Genomic DNA, 13,006 nt, shown 5'->3' with positions numbered 1-13,006 from the left:
CTTCAGTCACAACTAAAGACATAAGAAAAGCTTTTGCAAATTGTGGGAAAATCGAAGAGGCTCAGCCTAGGCTCAACCACAGTGACAGCCTGTTGCAACCACTGTTGCCTTAACAACATCAATCTCAGCCCCCTCAATACCTTCATATCGTGGCCGTTCCAACTCCAATAAATCTAACGACTTTCAGGACGGCGTGCCCATCATGAGCGTGTGACTGATGATTCTGCCAATGGTTCAGCTAATGGTTTTAACTTCAGCTCCTTCCTAAATAGTAAAACTCCTGGCTGTGGAAGATTCTTCCACCTTCAGTTGTCACACGAATTTTGATCGTTCATGATGGCAGAAGACATCTTTGTCTGTGGAAAGTGAAAGAAAGTCATTTAAAGCCCAAAACAAAACAGTCGCTGCACTGAATAACTTCTGACTCTTCAGAATTCATAGCTTAAGAAAAGCTACAAACCAAAGACACTTGTTACAGATTTCCAAACATTCATGTTGATGAAGTATACACAGTATTCGATGATTCTGATGAACAGTATGTGACAAAGAAGGAAATATTAAAGAAACCAACATTACTGAATGCCTTTGAACTTATTTCACTAAATTGAGGTCTCACTGGCTACCTACCTTTCAACAATAACAATCTGTTAAACCTGTATAAGAAGATATACAAAGATGACTGCTGTCACAACTTGGATAATAGATGCAGTGTTGGTTTGAGAATGTTACAGACATTGATAACCATCAACTTATTTTCCCTGCTGTGTGCATTTCTTCCTCGTTTATGGAGATTTGCTGGTTCATTCAATACAAAAGGTTGTGCATGACCATGAATACTATTGATCTTTCCAACTGATCAACATTACAGGAGGCAATTGCAGTCATATCAGGCCTGGAACTGAAATTAAGTGTTGCTGGGCATGATTGATGAAAATATTCTTTTGCTCAATGCACATTATGTCGGGGTTGCTGTTGCAGATTTGTATTCACTCACTTGATTGATCTTCCATCTTGAATTTAAGTAAGGTCCTCTGTGGATGTGACATTGCTTTCACAAACCCTTCGACAACGGGGTTTGGGATCTAGGACTCTCCGCGTCTGCCACGTAGCGGAAGTATTCCGGCCGTTCCCACTTAGGACCAACCTGAATTAGGGTTTTCCCTATTGGTCATTGCCTAACAGCAACTAGCGTCAAATCCAAGAGAACTACTTTACGCAGAAAACGTCAGGTCCAAAGCGGATTCACGCTACACTTGGTTCAAGGAGAATGGAAAACGAGAGGGATGCGAAGCTCAACCTCTCTTCCATAAGGCATAGTCCCATTCCATTTCCCTAAAACAGGATAAATTGGGATCACAACTCTAGGTCAATGCTCTTGTTGTTCGTGTTCTTTGACGTCTGGTTATCCATCGTGATTTGAGAAAAGTTCTCGGCCAACCGGGACCACCCATCCGTCGGACGGACCTATGGCCACATCCACCGCACTTTCCTCAAGTTGTTTTAGTTATTTAATTACCTAACACATTTCTTGGACATGTATCAATCAGCTTCCTTAATTAGCCCATTAGGCATTGGTTCTTTCACGTAATCATATCACTTGACATAGAAAAGCAATGTCAAACAAATTCCTTTTTAACATATTATCATATTTATCTTTGAAATACATAAAGTCTAGCCCGTAGGCTTATCCACAATCTGCCCGAAGGCTATCCAGCAATCCACAGGGATCACTAATCCAAGATTCCACCCGTAGACTAGTATGTGGGCCTCGAGATCCAATCCTAAGTCACGTTAGCCTCTTGTGCAAGGCCTGAAAGGCAAGGGATTTATGGCCAAAGCCCCCTCTGGCACCCAAGCATCCTCCTGCTCCAAGTAGCACTTAATGGAGAGACCTCTCACAGCGAGTTCAGTCCACCTTCCTGGCACGGTTAACGACCCCCTTGGTTAGGGTCAGGTAGGCAGTCGGGGGTAACTGAAAGTGCCTCTCCCTTCAGGCCTTCAACCCAAAGCATTAGATATCCATTTATCCTTTAATTCTTTGATCAAACAAAGCAAAACAATACTCTTAAATCTGTAATAAGCACAAACATTTCCATTGGTTGTTTATTGTTGGCCAACTGCTAAGGAGTGAATCCTTCCTTTTGAATGCATCCAGCACTCGATCCGGAATCAATTGCGACTTGGCAAGATCCCCAATATCGTGGGTTAGGGCGTACCCTATTAACCCGACTTGATCAATACCTTAAGTTCATATGTTATTCCAATTTATTGGCTTGTCCTTTGCTTCCAAGTAATTATCTTTACCCCAGAAAGATACTATATTAGGATTATTATTCATCCTCTTGTAAGATAACTTGCGTAAGAATCTGCCAACCTAACTTTGAGGAATTGGCCATTCCCTTGTGATCAAATCACAAGATCATGCAATTCTACAACTTGTTGCATAAGTGTCGCATCAATTATGGGACTATTTACCCATCGAATGGAGTCACGAAATAATCTGTTCCCGATGGCCATTAGGCTAACTTGTTAGTCCTAGGGTTTTGAGTTTCATATTTTTAGCAAGAGATTCTTAGGAAAAGCCCCTAGATCTTTTCTCGCAAGTATGTCCTACCGTCCCTACATTCCGTGAATGTGGGCAAGTATTTAGGGTATAGGAGTTTCAGTTTTTTTGGCAATACATGCGACTAGGTAAATGTCTTCACCGGCTAATCCTAGCCAGTTTCTTGGGATACGTCGCATTGAATTAACCCTTTTCTAAACAAGTACTCCGCGGTTTTAGGTGTTTAGGTTTATGCCAATTTAACCTATCTATTCTTGAAGAGATTTATGCTATCATTTCCAACCACATGACTTATTATCTACACGTAAGTTGATTTTTAACCCTAACTTTTCGGTTTAAGATCAAGCATAGGTTAGGTTATAGCCTAATTCCAATTAATCATCCTATAACTTGCGAACAAGATTCATGCTAAAGCATGCAATCTAATAATTATGCAGTTGAAAAACGATATTTATACCAATTGACTAGGGTTATGCAACTTAAGCATCATTTCGTGCCTTGCTATTTCCTATGGATTATTAGCACTTTCCTTAATGACTCATTGCGAGGAAGATATGTCCTAATAATGCGACATGCAATTTATACTCCCATCCCTAAACAAAGTGCACTATCTTAATTTCGTTTTGTAAATATGGACATTAATCTAAGTTCAATTCATTGAAATGCACAAAAACTACTTGCTAGAAACGCATGTCAATCTCCTGCTCACTTTATTTTGTTCATATTAAAAATACTAATGACCAAACTTTTCTGTCTCGTGAGCTAATTCTTTCAGAATTAACCTAAGTATTTAAGACGAAAAATACATCCTATCTCCAAAAATTATCCTTGCACGATTGAATTATAACAACATAAAATAAAAATTAGGAAGGAAAACCTGGACTTGTGGTGAGATGTCCACATGGATGCTAGGAGATGATCCTCCTGCGGTTACACCTTGGGCTTTCTTAGGAGCCATCAAGAATGCAGCCGTTCCGTCTTGGATGCGGCTTTGCGAACTCCCTTTTGAAATTCCACCGTCCTTTATGAGTTTTATTTTCCTTCCTTTCATAGAAGCTCTTTGAAGGGATACTTCTGTGGAGGAGGGGGAAAACCACGGAAAGGGTTTAAAACCCGGGAATGGGGTGTTTTAAAAACCTCCGTGAGTAAGGCCCATTAAAACCATGGGAAAGGGCTTAATGGCTTTTTAAGGACCCACAGGAAAGGGAAAAATAAAAGGTGTAAAAGACCCTTACAAGGGCTTTTGTATGGGGGAAGAAGGTGTCAAAAGACCCTTAACAGTGAATTTTGTGTGGGGGCTTAAAGAGGAGTCTTTTCTTTTTGTGTGGGGGGGAAAACAAAGATATGAAAGGGCCCTTAGGGAGGAAATTTTTGTAAGGGGGGGAAAAGGGTGTAGAGGACCGTTTAGGATATAGGAAATCCTTTTGTGGGGGGAAAGGGGCTTAAAAGAGCCCTTAGGAGGAAATCTCGTGTATGGGGGGAGGGTGTTGTATGCAAGAGCACATGAAGGGCCTTGGATTTCTAGGGGCAGGGGGTGTTTTAGCAAGCCCACATGAACCAGGGCTAGGAGGGAGCCCGAAAGAAGGATTTGTGGATTTAATGTGGAAGGGGGCTTAGGAAGCCCAACCTTGGAAGCTTTCAAGAATCTTCTAAGGCTTCTGGATATTACAGAGTCCACGTGGAAGGAGAAAGGGGGCGACTTCGTGGCGAGCTGGTGGCAGGCAGGGCGATCCCGTACAGTCTTCCGTGGCTCACGGCAGCGTCTCGACTACCACATCAGCGTCCACTCCTCTCTCTCATGGCGGCGGACAAGTTCTGCACCACGGCAGCACAACGATCTCCCACCTCTCTCACTCTTGCACATAGTCTCGACTCTTCATTCTCCCCCCAAGGCTCCCACAGCCACGGGTTTTATAGGGAGAGGGAGAGGTTCCTCCCTCCCCTACGCGGCATCGGGCATGTATTCCTTCATCCTATGGTATCCAGCAAGCAGCTAGGTGGCCATTTCTATTCTCTTCTCCTCCAGCACAACAGTAGACTGGAGGAGGAAGGGAAATTTTTTTTACCATTATCCTATTAATTATCCAAATCAAATATTATTATCCCCATGACCCCTTCCCAAGAGGGGATTCATGCGACATATGCGATTTCATAGTCCCGTTTTTTTTTTTGCCAAAGGAGATAATGCTACATCGCATCTAAGTTCGTACCGTCCGGGATCCAATGCCGGCATTATCTTTTTCCGAGAATTCACATGGCCTCAATATATATTTTCGGTAGAAATATTACAATTAAAGGCAATGCAAGCAATGAAAAATTTCTCACAAATTTTCTATAAAACCTGGCAAGACCTAAGAAAGAACGTAACTTATGCATATTTTTAGGGATCGACGAATTCAAAATTGCTTCTATCTTTTTAGGATCAACGTGAATACTATCAGAAGAAACAATATGACCTAAATATTCAATTTGGATTTGGACAAATTTACTCTTGTCAATGTTAGCATACAATTTCTCTTTTAACAATTTGAAAACCAAAGATAAATGTGCATAATGCTCATTCTCATTCTTACTAAAAACCAATATGTCATCAAAGGAAACAATTACATAATGCTGATACTTCAAAAATATTCGATTCATCATATGACTGAATGTAGCTGGTGCATTGGTCAAACCAAAAGGCATAACAAGGAATTCATAATGACCAACTTGAGTTCTAAATGCGGTCTTGAAAATGTCAGTGTATCCACTCGTACTTGATAATATCCAGATTTGAGATCTATCTTGCTAAAAATAGTGGCTCCTTGTAGTTTATCCATGAGATCATCTATCCTAGGGATTGGATATCTATTCTTAATGGTGATCTTGTTTAGGGCACAATAGTTAATGCACATCCTATAGGTATTATTTTTCTTCTTAACTAATAGGATAGGTATACCAAAAGGAGAACTACGAGGCCTAATGGAGTCATTGGGTTAGCAATTCTTCAACTTGGGCTTGGATTTATTTCTACTTGATCTGATTGTGTCTATAAGGTGCTTTACATAATGGTTAAAAACCATGGATTAAATCTATATATGATCTTCAGGTCGTGTAGGTGGTAAACCAGGGGGTAAATCAACAGCAAAACAATCTTTAAATCGTGAAAGTAATTGTGCATACCAAGGATACATCTAATTTTCCTTAGCTTCAATCTCATTCACCCATACTATGTATGATTTGCTACCTTTTCACAATGCACGTTCAGTCTGTGTGTGACTAAGTAAGGAAAAATGATCAAAGGTGTGTGTTCCATGTAATGTGATTTATTATTCATTAGAATAAATTTTCATGGATAAACGACAAGGAGCCACTATTTTCTTCCTGTTTAGAATAGACTAAAGTGTCATCAAAGAAGACAAGCACGAAATCATCAAGATATGGTCTAAAGATATCCTGCATTAATCTATTGAAGGTGGCAGGTGCATTTGTAAGCTTGAATGACATAACCAGGAACTCAAAGTGCCAATGTCTTGTATTGAAGGCCATCTTTGGGATATCTTCTTCCTTGATCCTTATCTGATAGTAACCTGACCTGATATCAATCTTGGAAAAGATCTTTGCACCCTGAAGATGTCAAGAAGCTCATCTATTCTAGGAATGGGATACTTGTTCTTGACTGCTGATTGGTTCAACCATCGGTAATCAATACACAGTCAAAGTGTCCCATCTTTCTTTTTTTGGAATAGTACTGGAGCTCCCCACGGTGAATTGCTAGGCCGGATGTAGTCCTGATCTAACACTTGCTTGAGTTGTTCCTTCAACTCTATTGCTTCTGGTATGGACATTCTATAAGGTCTCTTTGCAATTGGCACAACTCCAGGTACTAACCTAATCTCATGATCTACTTCTCTTTGAGGTGGAAGTTCAGTTAATTCTTCAGGGAATACGTCAGCGTATTCCTTTAGACATGAAGGCCCTTCATGAGACTCTTGCTTTTGATCTAACTTGTTGAGTTTGATCAAGTAAACGGGTAATCCTTTTCTGACTCCTTTTAGGATCCGAGATACTTTGGCTAATTGGATTCTTGGCACTCCTGCCTCACCTTGAGTTGTGACAAATTCCCTTTCAGAGTTTCGAAAGGAAACTTGACCCCTTCCACGATGAATGTGGGCGTCATTAGGCTTAAGCCAATCCATCCCGAGTAGACACTCATGGATACCTAAATTCATGACTCTAAATTTGGCTAAAGTCTTCTTTCCTCCCAGAAAGAATTCCACCTTTGCAGTTTGCCTGGTACAAGTTACCTCACGACCCTTTGCCAATTCCACAAGCAGGGTAGGTGCTTCTACTGTGGCTATTCCTAATCTTTTTGCACATGCTGGTGAGATAAAGGAATGTGTACTGCCACAATCAATCAAGGTTTTGAAACCTTTACCTTGATAGTCCGACGGTGTCTAAATCACCGAGAACTAGCAATTCGGCCCTTTCTTGTGTAAAGCGGCATGGACTGTCGTTCTTTCAAATTCTGCTTCCATAGTTGGATCTTCCTCTTCTTCTTCTTCGCATCTTTGCCTATTGGCAATGCAGGCGGCTCTTCCTCTTCCACGGGTGGCGGCTCCTTGACCGCGGCCTGCTCCTTGGAAAGGCGTTTGGCGATGTCCTCCACTGAGCTTGGGACATTGCCTCTTGAAGTGACCGAGTTCGTTGCAGTGGAAACAACGGAGGTTTCGGCCATTACTTTCAGTGGAACAAAGTTGTTGACGTTATTTGTCCTTGCTTTCTTTCTTTGTCCCTAATTATGACCTTGAACTCTCTTCATTTGAGGTCTGAATGCACCTCTGTTCGGGTCATTATAAGACCAAGTTTTGTTAACCCTTGGTCTAGCTTGCACCTCCTGAATTATAGGTGCCGCTCGAATGAGTCCATCCTGAAGATCTGATGGACGCATAGATTCAAGACGGGTATTTACTGGTGGATTTAAGCCCGCACAAAATTTGGACACCTGCTGCGTCATGTCCATCGGTGGCGCACACTTTAAAAGTGAGACGAATTTAGAGTAGTATGCATCAAGAGTGAGTCCTAGCTGTTTTAGCTTGTAGAACTCGTTCATTTTCTGCATGCGATATGCAGGTGGTAAGTATCTTCCATGCACGGCTTTCTTCAGCTTCTCCCAGGTAACGGATCCCTCTAAAATCCATTGATCCCTGCACCATTGCTTCCACCAAAGTCTGGCTTCACTGGTGAGCTTTAACTTGGCGAGCATAGCCTGATTGGTAGGTGCAGTACCGGTTGCTTCGAAGTAATCCTCCATGGATTCAATCCAAATTTCAGCATCACCCTGGACGAATCTGCCTCTCCCGTCAAACTCGGGTGGCTTTATCTACTTGCGGAGGAACTTCTTCTCCTAGATCACAGGAGTACTTGATGTAGGAGGCGAATTTGGAACCTGTACCTGGGGTTGTGCCTGAATAAAGGTTTTCTTAACGTTATTATATGATAATCGACGTTAGCTTATCTTTCATTTTTAGTTCAGCTATCTCGTAAACAATGTAACTACTTAACTTTTTAACAACTCTTATGCACATCCAGATATTGATAAAAGAAGTCTTTATTTGTATTTACATGGGCATATCCCTTTTGAATACAACGTTCCGTGTGATGATAAGTCAGTTGTTACATTTAGTTTGGGGAGAACAACGTTGTATTGCATTTATCTACAGGAACTGAGTAATAGTAGGGTTTTGGGTCATGGATCTTTAGCAATCGATAAGTCATTGGAAGTTCAGGATACCCTTTCCGTTGGAATCCATACTTCTCATGGCAGCCCAACACTTTAATCCTGTCGGCTGGGATTACATGGGTTACTTCCTCATATACATATGAGTTTATCTCAACCCTCTGACCCTGGATATGTAAAGTTGAATTTACGTGAGCTTCCACAAAGACGAACAGCTTCACGACTTTCAAGTCTTCCAACCACTTGATCCTTTTCAGGTTGGTCTGTAGATAAGCAAACCGGTGGGTGGCTATATAGTAGATTCCAGAAGACCCCGTCCATCTTCATTCTATGTATACAGGTGATGGATTATAAATCTGCTCCAGGATATTCATCATCCCAATTCTTTGTCTATAAAGCGGAGAATTCATTGCAGTCATAAACATGACTTGAAAAACCAAAAACTTGTTCCACGCTTCATAATTCTGCAAGACAGCATTGAAGGTAAGGAAATGTTTTGGACAGCAACAATTTGTTTACTTCTTTTAATTGAGATTTTATAAAAGCAATTCTCTTATTGGTCGGCTCTGATACCAATTGTAACGTGTCCTCGTCGTATCATTGAGGACACATCTTAGTAGTCCATCGGAAGGGATGTCTAGAAAGCTCCGCCCGGCACTCCCATGGAATGTTACGGGATTTGCTATCTAGGTCTTTCCGCATCTGCCACATAGTGGAAGTATCCTGGCCGTTCCCACTTAGGATCGACCGAAATAAGGGTTTTCATGATCTATTCATTAACTAACAGCAACTAGCGTCGAACCCAAGCAAACTACTTTACGCAGAAACGCCAGGTCAGAAGCGGATTCATGCTGCACTTGATTCAAGGAGAATGGGAAACGAGAGGGATGCAAAGCTCAACCTCTCTGCCATAAGGCATAGTCCCATTCCATTCCCCTAAAACAGTGAAAATCGGTTAAGACGTAACTCTAGGTCATCGCTTTCGTTATTCGTTTTCTTTGACGATCATCCTGTTGTTCTTTGAGAAAAGTTCCCGGCTAACCGAGACCACCCAACCGCAGGATGGACCTACGGCCCATCCTCCGTACTTTCCTCGGTTTATTTTAGTTATGTAATTATCTAACACATTAGTTTGACATGTAGCAACCAGCTGCCTTAATTAATCCGTTAAACACTGGGTCCTTCACGTAATCTTATCACGTGACATAGAAAAACAATATCAAACAAGTTCTTTATTAACAATATATCATCATTTTTATCTTTGAAATACAAGGAGTTCCGCCCATAGGCTTATCCATAATCTTCCCGAACGCTATCCAGTAATCCACAGTGATCACTATTCCAAGCTTCTACCCGTAGACTAGTATTCGGGCCTCGAGATCCAATCCCGAGTCACGTTAGACTCTTGTGCAGGACCCAGAAGGCGAGGGATTTACGGCCAGAGCCCCCCTGGCACCCAAGCGTCCTCCTGCTCCAAGTAGAGCTCAACGGAGAGACCTCTCGCGGCGGGTTTGGTCCACGTTCTCGGCGTGATCAACAACCCCCTTGGTTAGCGTTAGGCAGGCAATCGGGGGTAACTGTAACTACCTTTCCCTTCAGGCCTTCAACCTGAAGTATAGGTATTCATTTAATTTGTAATTCATAATTCAAACAGTGCTCAAAAATCTCTAGCAAGCACAAACATTTCCATTAAATTGACCGTGTTGTTTGGCAAACTGCTAAGGAATTATTCTTTCCTTTTGAGTGTATCAGCACTCGTTCCCAAGGTGTCTTGTAACTTGGCGAGATCCTTTATAGTCCGGGTTACGGCATACCTTATTAACCCAACTTGGTCAACCCTAAAGTTCATTAGATACTTTAGTTTCCGATTTATAACTTTCCTTATTTAGAAGGATATCCAAGAATACATCCAGTTGCAAGATAACTTGAGTAAGGATCTGACATCCTTGTTTAGGTTATTTACCCTTTTGTATTGTGAATCAGTCACAAGACTACATGACTTTGTACTTGCTACGCAAGTCCTATGTTGAAATAATCGGTTTGAGTTTCTTTAAGCTGACGTATGTGAAACCTAGGGTTTCTTTTTTAGAACCTCAGGGACAAACCCTAGTCCTTTATCATTACGAATTTATTGACCCTACAATAAGGAAAGTAGTCAAGTGCTTAAGGTATAAATGTTTCTTTGGTCTTTAAATCATTTTCGAGGCGTATTTTTCTCTTCAACATGGTATTTCTAAGTTTAGATTGGTTTAGTTATCTTTTGGAAGGTAATATTGATCACCTCGTTACGATTTGTTATGCTTGTGATAATTGATTTTTGAGTCTCGATGAATTCAATTTAACCTTCCTTTTTCCTTGCAAACGAACTCATGCCAAATAATAATCTTTTCCTTGCTAAGAAATGCAGTTAGCAATGATAACTTCCTAGTAATTTGAGTAACGAGAAAAAAAAAACCTTTCATGAATTTCATGATGAATCGTTGCTAAAGGAATAGGGTTAATGGTGCAAGATGCAGCTTTTATACCTTCAGGAATTAACTGAAATATACTACTATAATAAGTAGATGATCTTGCTTGTAATTCTTTATAATGCATGATGCTATTCGAGTGAAACTATGTTCTATACATTATCATTTGTTCAATTAGACCAAACTCCTTCATTGTAAATAACTCGGAAAAATATATCCTATCCCTATCAATTTCTCTTTGCCTGATTGATTTAAAACTGATTTAAAACCAAGAAGAAAAAAAAACCTGGTTTCGCTGTGAGATATCCACATGGATACCAGGAGATGATCCTCCCGCAGCTACTCCTTGGACTTTCTTAGGCGGCATCGCAGTTCGATCGTAAAGGTAGCTTTTGCTCTTTCTTCTGGATTTCCACCATCAGTAGCGGTAAGTCTGCAACTCTGCAAGTCAGACTAGTCAACTGGAGTCAGAACTGACTAGTGCTCAAAACTCCTAGAAGGGTTGTTCCTGTGCAAAAACTCTGAACTGGAAAGTTGTTCGTAGCAAAGTATTCTACCTATCCACAGGTCCGCTGAAGTATTTTCAGCAAACGAAGAAGGAAATATTGCAGATTTTCTGAAAATTGAGAAAGAAATATCCAAAAATACATAGCCTTGTAACCCCGAATTTGAGCTACGCTCATCCCGCTAACCTGATTTTGAGTGGGAAAGGTCTTTTGAGTTTTACAGGATGACGACCCCACATATGGATGATGAAGACGATCTCCCTGAGCCTACCATGGAACAAAAGCTGGATTTAATCATGCTGCAATTGGAAGAAGAATGAAGGGCTAGGCAAGCATTGCAAGCGCAATTGACAAAATTACAAAGAGCGTCCACCGACAAAGAAGAACCTCAAGCTGAAGATTTGATTCGACGTACCATCGACGCCACTCTTGAAGCACAAACTATTCGCAAGGAATCAAAGATAAGTAAACAAAGTTTCAAATTTCGCACTTTCAATGGCATACGAGAAGGAAAGACTGTTTTATCATTCATTAGCCAGTTTGATGACTATTTCCATGAGGAAACCTATCCAGAAAATGATAAAATCAAGTGTGTTACTAATCATTTGGTAGACAGAGCATCACTTTGGTGGACTGTAGTACGCAAGAGCATAGAATGTCCTGCTACTTGGGAAGATTTCAAGAAGAAGTTCATGCAGAATTTCCTTCCACCGCAATTTCATGAGAAGGCTATCAAGCAATGGGATTTACTTCAAAATGGGATCGTGAGCCTATCCACAGTATACAGAGCGTTTTTGGAATGCACTCTTACAGTTACGCATGCTTGAAGACGTACCAGAGACGACACATAAGCGGAAGTATATGTCTAGACTTCTTGGACATTACTATGCTGAAGTGAACATGTTCAAGCCTGCTACCCTTGAAGACGCCTTCTCACTAGCTCACGACACTGAAGATAAGTTACGCGGAAGAGACAGACGACCACAGCAATTCCAAGCCAATGGTAATTATGGATCTAAACAATTCAACTCCAATTTTAGAAGGTTTAATCCAGGTCGTTTCTCTTCACCATCTTTCCGCAAGAATTGGGCTAAACCACCTGCATTACCATCCAATGTCAATCCAAATTCTAAGCCTATTCCACAAGCAAATCCAAATGTACCCAGACTTCCAGCCATTGCAAATAATGTAACCAAAGCCAAGCCAATAGTATGCTATAAGTGTCACTAGCCTGGGCATCTCGCAGCAAATTGTCATTCAAAGAAGCCACTAGCACATATCAATTATCTTGGAGCCATGGATGAAGACGAGCATGAGGATATGCCTGATTTCACTGAAGATGAGGATGATCCTACTACTACTTCCGACACTTTACCAGGTATTCTTACTCCACATTCATTATTGACTATGAAATGTTTGGTGCATGGAAAGGAAAGAACTATCTTGCATGATGACAGTAGTACTCATGACTTTATTTCAGCAAAATTGGTAAAGGAATTGAAATTACAAACTGTACCTACGCATTATCGCATAAAAGCTACATTTTTAGGCACTAGGTATAATGGCACACAAGAAGTTCAAGATTTAGAGATTCAAATTGGTTCATACACTGAAAGAAGAAATTTCTTAGTTGTTCCATTACAGTCAAGCGACGTTATTCTAGGAATGCCTTGGCGACATCAGCATAACCCAAATATAGATTATTCCACACACACAATGAATATTAATTTTCAAGGAAAATCTATTACAT

Source organism: Lygodium microphyllum, chromosome 9, assembly GCF_053477565.2.
Source record: "Lygodium microphyllum isolate KBCC chromosome 9, Lygodium_microphyllum_v1.1.10, whole genome shotgun sequence".
NCBI classification, from domain to species: Eukaryota; Viridiplantae; Streptophyta; class Polypodiopsida; order Schizaeales; family Lygodiaceae; genus Lygodium; species Lygodium microphyllum.
Note: the sequence above shows the minus strand (reverse complement) of the source record.